Source organism: Callithrix jacchus, chromosome 15, assembly GCF_049354715.1.
Source record: "Callithrix jacchus isolate 240 chromosome 15, calJac240_pri, whole genome shotgun sequence".
In the NCBI taxonomy this organism is placed as follows: domain Eukaryota; kingdom Metazoa; phylum Chordata; class Mammalia; order Primates; family Cebidae; genus Callithrix; species Callithrix jacchus.
Window position 1 is genome coordinate 54,659,207 of NC_133516.1, and position 6,079 is coordinate 54,665,285.

A 6,079-nucleotide genomic window follows, 5' to 3' on the forward strand; every position below is an offset into this window, starting at 1 on the left:
GCCAAGTATATGCCTATTTGGAGACACAGTGATTTCCCTCATAAGTTTACACCCAACAGAAATGCATCATATTTTCACCAAAAGGCAAACACAATGATGTACATAGCAGGCATACAGTGAAGAGATTTCCTTTCACCACTGTCCTCCATCTGCTCTGGGCTTCTTACTGTATAACATAAAAATGTCTTCATTATTTAAGTCCTGGCTAATTAAAGTGTTGGACCAGCAGCAGCAGCCACAGCAACAGCATCTAACAGCTTACAAGCTTGTCAGAAATGCAGAATATTATGTCATGCCACCTGCATTTTTTAAGATCCTCAGATAATTCATCCACACTGTAAAGTTAGAAAACCCTAGTTTAAGCCATTGTTACTCAAGTATTCTCTTCCATGCAGTTGAAAACATTCTAACTAATATAGACATAGCCCAAAATATCTTTTCCCACTCATGGTATTCATTGACTACTACCTCATATATATCAGTTTACAGTCTTCTCTTCGCTCAAGCAAACACACACACACACACACACACACACACACACACACACATCCTGGGGAGCATGATTAAGAACATAGACGCCCGGGAGGCTGAGGTGGACAGATCATGAGGTCAAGAGTTGGAGACCATCTTGGCCAACATGGTGAAACCCCCGTCTCTACTAAAAATACAAAAATTAGCCAGGTATAGTGGTGCACATCTGTAGTCCCAGCTACTCGGGAGGCTGAGACAGGAGATTCACTTGAACCCAGAAGGCAGAGGTTGCAGTGAGCCAAGATCCCACTACTGCACTCCAGCCTGGTGGCAGAGGGAGACTCCATCTCAAAAAAAAATAATGAACATAGACACCTAGAGGCTGAGGCAAGCGGATCACTTGAGCTCAGAAGTTTAACACCAACCTGACCAACATGGCAAAACCTCATCACTACAAAAAATACAAAAAGTAGCCAGGCTTGGTAGTGCACACCTGTGGTCCCAGGTACCGAGGTACAAGTATTGCTTGAGCCTGGGAGATTGAGGCTGCAAGTGAGCCAAGATCGTACCACTATACTACTCCAGCCTGGGCGACAAAGTGAGGTGAGACTGCCTCAAAAAAAAAACAAAAACAAAACCCATAGACAGTGGAGCCAGAATACCTGAGTGAAAAACCAAAAATAAATATTAGAGCAGCTTTAGGTTCACGTCGAAATTGAGTAGAAAGTAGAGTTTTCATATGCTCTTTGCCTCCATACAGGCACATATATTTTTCCATATACTCTATTCTCTACTGTTTAGTTCATTTTATGCAGCTACAACAGAATACCACAGACTGAGTTATTTATTTATTTATTTGTTTGTTCATTTAGAGCAGGGTCTTGCTCTGTTGCCCTGGCTGCAGTACAGTAGTGTAATCATAGTTCACTGCAGCCTTGACCTCCTGGACTCAAGCAGTCTTTTCATCTGAGCCTCCCAAGGAGCTGGGACCACAGGCACAAGCCACTACATCCAGCTAATTTATTTTTATTTTTTGTAGTGATATAGCCTTCCTATGTTGCTCAGTCTGGTCTCAAACTCCTGGGCTCAAGCGATCCTCCTGCCTCAGCCTCCAAAGTGCTAGGATTACAGCCTCCCGCCTCAGCCTCCTAATGTTCAGGAATTACAGGTGTGAACCACTGCATCTAGCCCATTTTCAAATAACACTATATCATTTCACTGGTAGTGCAAATGTCTTTTCTTAACAGTCTTTTTTTTTTTTTTTTTTAATGACTCTCAATCTTAACCTTTTCTTTTTTTTGAGACAGAGTCTCGCTCTGTCATCCAGTCTGGAGTGCAGTGACAAGATCTCGGCTCGCTGCAACCTCTGCCTCCCAGGTTCAGGCTATTCTCCAGCCTCAGACTCCCGAGTAGCTGAGATTACAGGGGTGAACCACCACGTCTGACTAATTTTTGTATTTTTAGTGAAGACAGTGTTTCACCATATTGGCCAGGCTGATCTTGAACTGACCTCAGGTGATCTGCCCTCCTTGGCTTCCCAAAGTGCTGAGATTTCAGGCATGAGCCACCATGCCTGGCCTTTTAACTCTTTTCTAAAAGTATTAAGACTCTTATTGTAGATTATGCATCACTTCCTCTTTGGCTATGAGATGTGTAGTTTTGTTAACCAGAGACATTAATGAGTTCAGTTTCTGAGACCAGTCACTTAACAAATTTTTTGACTCCTTGGGTCTCTGAAAGTTGATAATTCCTGCTAATCTGTCTATAGCAAAGATGGTCTTGGTAACTACTAGGTTTGGGAGAAAGGCTTGGGAGTCATCCACAGATCCAGAAGCTGTGCCATCCTTTTCATTGTTAACCGAGTATAATACTTAGCCATTATTCTAATGCTGTGTTCAACAACTCTGTTCTTCAAGTCTTTCTACCTTTTCCACCTTCCTCTGTAGAACCAAAAACATCAGCTGCAGCACTCTCAAGGGAACCCTTTCTTAATTCCATTGCATAGTCCTCAACAAGTGTGGAACAGTGCATCAACTCCATTGTGGTAAAAAGCTTTAAAAGATCCTTGTATCTTTTAAATAGAAGTAGGAATTTCTTCTAACTTCTTGTTACCCTTATTCAGTGAACCAAATCTGACTGTTTGTTGTCAGAAGGAGCCAGGATAACATATAGTACAACACTCTTCAGAGCCTGCTGCCATGCCATTTTTCACTTTCTGCCTGTATACAGAGAGTATCATATATTGCTCTGTAGTGCTTGCAAATAGACAAATCATGTTGATCCAGCTGAATCATTAAATTGTAGTATTTCAACTTTAGTTTCTCTATATTTTCTTTCTGGAAAAATTTGGTGTTAATTTTCTTGCTGTTGGTTTGTGTTTGAATGTAATCCTTTACAGCTAGGCAGAGCCTCATTTGCTCCAAAGTAAATTCCGCTTGCTCTTTCTTTTTCATTGACCCATAGGTTTCCACCTATAGCTCCTGTAAAACAGAGGCTGCCTCTTTCACATCACCATTTTGTTCTTTTATAGTTGCTAATGTTTTAGTCAGTCGAGCACTTTCAATTTCAACATAAATCTCGCCTTCGGTAACCATTTGTTAGAGTATCAGTGAATTGCAGTTTAATAGAAAGGTCTGTGATTTCCTCAGCATAAGTACAGCATTGGTGAATCATTTTGGCAGCAGCTTGTTTTAACTTACTCAGCCTTTTGGACAAAAGCATCATATTTTCATTAAGTAAATCCCATTATTTAGCCTCATAGCACATCTTCACTACTGCAACTAAGATACGGGATGCAGATACCATATTGGAAGCAGTTACAAGTCTGCTTCTCCAAAGAGAGAAGGGTTTCAATGACTTCTTGAAGTCTTCCTTCCTTGGCCAGCTTCTCACAATGGGTAGGCGCTGATCCATGTGGCACTGTAGTCCACCTCCATCTTGATCATGTGCCTGTCAGCCTGCTCCAAGCTGCCATCCACCATTGTTCCCGCCTGAACGTCCCTTGATGTCCCCTGATTGGGCCACCACTCTTCGCCCACCCCAGAAGCCGCCCCTACCCCTGTTCCGCAAATTTCTTATAATAACAAAATATTCCTAATACTTCCTTCCCATCCCTTGTATTATTACTGTCATTCCTTCCACTTATACATAAGCTTTAATCATCAAATACATTATTACTATTTTGAACAAACTTTTTGCTATGTCAATTAAGAATTTTTTTAAATAAGCATTTTATTTTATCTTCACTATTCTTTCTCTTCTGTGTTAAATGCATGCTCTAAATGAAGAGATCACCTAAAGAGGCTTTGTGCCAGCAACATATCTGTTTATTCACTGGGGTGCGGGCAGGCTGAGTCCGAAAAGAGAGTCAGTGGAGTGCGGTGGGATAGGAGTTGGTTTGGGGTAGGCAGTGGAAAGTTACAAAAGTTACAGTTTACAGTAGTTTTTGCAAGCTGGGAGGGGGTCGTAGGGTCTGGAGTCACAAGGGAGACCAAGGTTGATTACAAAGTCCAAAGTGTCTTATCTTTTTTCTTTTTTTCTTTTTTTTTGGGGGGGGATGGAGTTTCACTCTTGTTACCCAGGCTGGAGTGCAATGGCGGCTCACCGCAACCTCCGCCTCCTGGGTTCAGGCAATTCTCCTGCCTCAGCCTCCTGAGTAGCTGGGATTACAGGTATGTGCCACCATGCCCAGCTAATTTTTTGTATTTTTGGTGGAGAGGGGGTTTCACCATGTTGACCAGGATGGTCTCGATCTCTTGACCTCGTGATCCACCTGCCTCGGCCTCCCAAAGTGCTGGGATTACAGGCTTGAGCCACTGTGCCTGGCAAGTGTGTTATCATTTGAGGCAGGAATAAGGAACAATAGAGAATGTTTCAAAGTTAATTAGGTGCCTCAGGTCTTGACCATTTCTTCTTTGGTGGTTTTCCAGTTAGTTCGGGCTTTCTAGTTCCAGGAGACCATCCAGAGGTATATGTGCGGTCACAAGGGTCACCATGGCTCGACTTAGGATATGGCCTATGGTGCAGCCAGTTAGCCTAAAAGACCTTACATTATGCTCTTCCTTTCTTTATGTAGATCAAAGGTTTGGACCTACATCATTTTCCTTCTCTCTGAAGAATTTTTTTTTCACAATTCCTGCAAAGCAATTATACTGGCAACAAATTCCCTCAATTTTTGTTCGTCTAAGAAACTCTTTATTTCTCCTTCACTTCTGAAGGATAATTTCTCAGAATACAGAATTCTAGACTGGTGTTTTCTTCCTTCAGTACTTCACATATTTCACTTACTCTCTTCTTGCTTGCGTGATTTCTGAGGAGGAGTTAGATGTAATTCTCATCTTTATTCCTTTTTATTAAGATTTTTTGGAGAACGATCCAAGATGGCCGATCGCTAACATCCCGGGATTGCAGCTCTCAGGGAAGGCGCGGAGAACTAGAGGACGCCACACTTTCAGACAAAGTCTGGTCGCTCACGGAGCAGAAGATCCCCCAGTGGTGGAAACACACGGGTCGCCAGCGCGACTCTCGTGGTCGGCGCAGCGGTTCCGCCGGCACCTCGACGCGGCAGCGCTCGGAGCAGAGTAAACGGGACGGGTTCCCCTTCTGACCGAGGTTTGGAGCCCCGGGAAGGCAGAGTCGCCTACTACGGACACAAGAAGGAAGCCCGACAGGAGAATCCTGGGCAGAAAAGCACCATCAGTTTTAACGCTGCTGCTCTGGCCCTGGGAACTAACAACCTGGACGTCCACTCAAGAGACCTAATCTGAAAGTTGGTAATTTCAAAGACGACAGGAGGATAAATTTACAATGATGGGAAGAAACCAGCGTAAAAAAGCTGGAATACTCAAAGTCAGAACGCCTCTCCCTCTAAAGATGATCACAGTTCCACATCAACAATGGAACAAGGCTTGATGGAGAACGAGCGCCTCCTGATGACAGAATCACTCTTCAAGGAATGGATAATAACAAACTTCGGTGAGTTAAAAGAACATGTTGTAGCCCAACGTAAAGAAACTAGGAACTTTGAAAAAAGGTTTGATGAAATCCTATTGAGAATAGACAACTTAGAGAGGAGTATGAGTGAATTAATGGAACTGAAGAATACAATACAGGAACTCCGAGAAGTATGCACAGGTTTAAACACTCAAATTGTTCAAGCAGAAGAAGGGATATCAGAGGTCAAAGTCCAACTTAATGAAATAAAACGTGAAGAAAAGATTAGAGAAAAAAGGATAAAAAGGAATGAGCAAAGTCTCCAAGAAATGTGGGACTATGTGAAAAGACCAAATTTACGTTTGATAGGTGTACCTGAATGCGACGGAGAGAATGAATCCAAGCTGGAAAATACCCTTCAGGATATTATTCAGGAAAATTTTCCTAAACTAGCAAAGCAGGTCAACATTCAACCCCAGGTAATACAGAGAACACCACAAAGATATTCCTCAAGAAGACCAACCCCAAGGCACATAATCGTTAGATTCACCAGGGTTGAAACGAAGGAGAGGATACTAAGGGCAGCCAGAGAGAAAGGTCGGATAACCCACAAAGGCAAGCCTATCAGACTTACAGCAGATCTCTCGGCAGAAACTCTACAAGCCAGAAGAGAGTG

At 42.8% G+C, this 6,079-nt stretch overlaps 1 pseudogene; it reads right to left on the reverse strand.

The window, feature by feature from the left end:
- Positions 1-2,081: 2,081 nt before the first annotated feature.
- Positions 2,082-3,452, reverse strand: LOC100410398 (26S proteasome non-ATPase regulatory subunit 12 pseudogene; annotated as a pseudogene).
- Between the last annotated feature and the right edge of the window lie 2,627 nt (positions 3,453-6,079).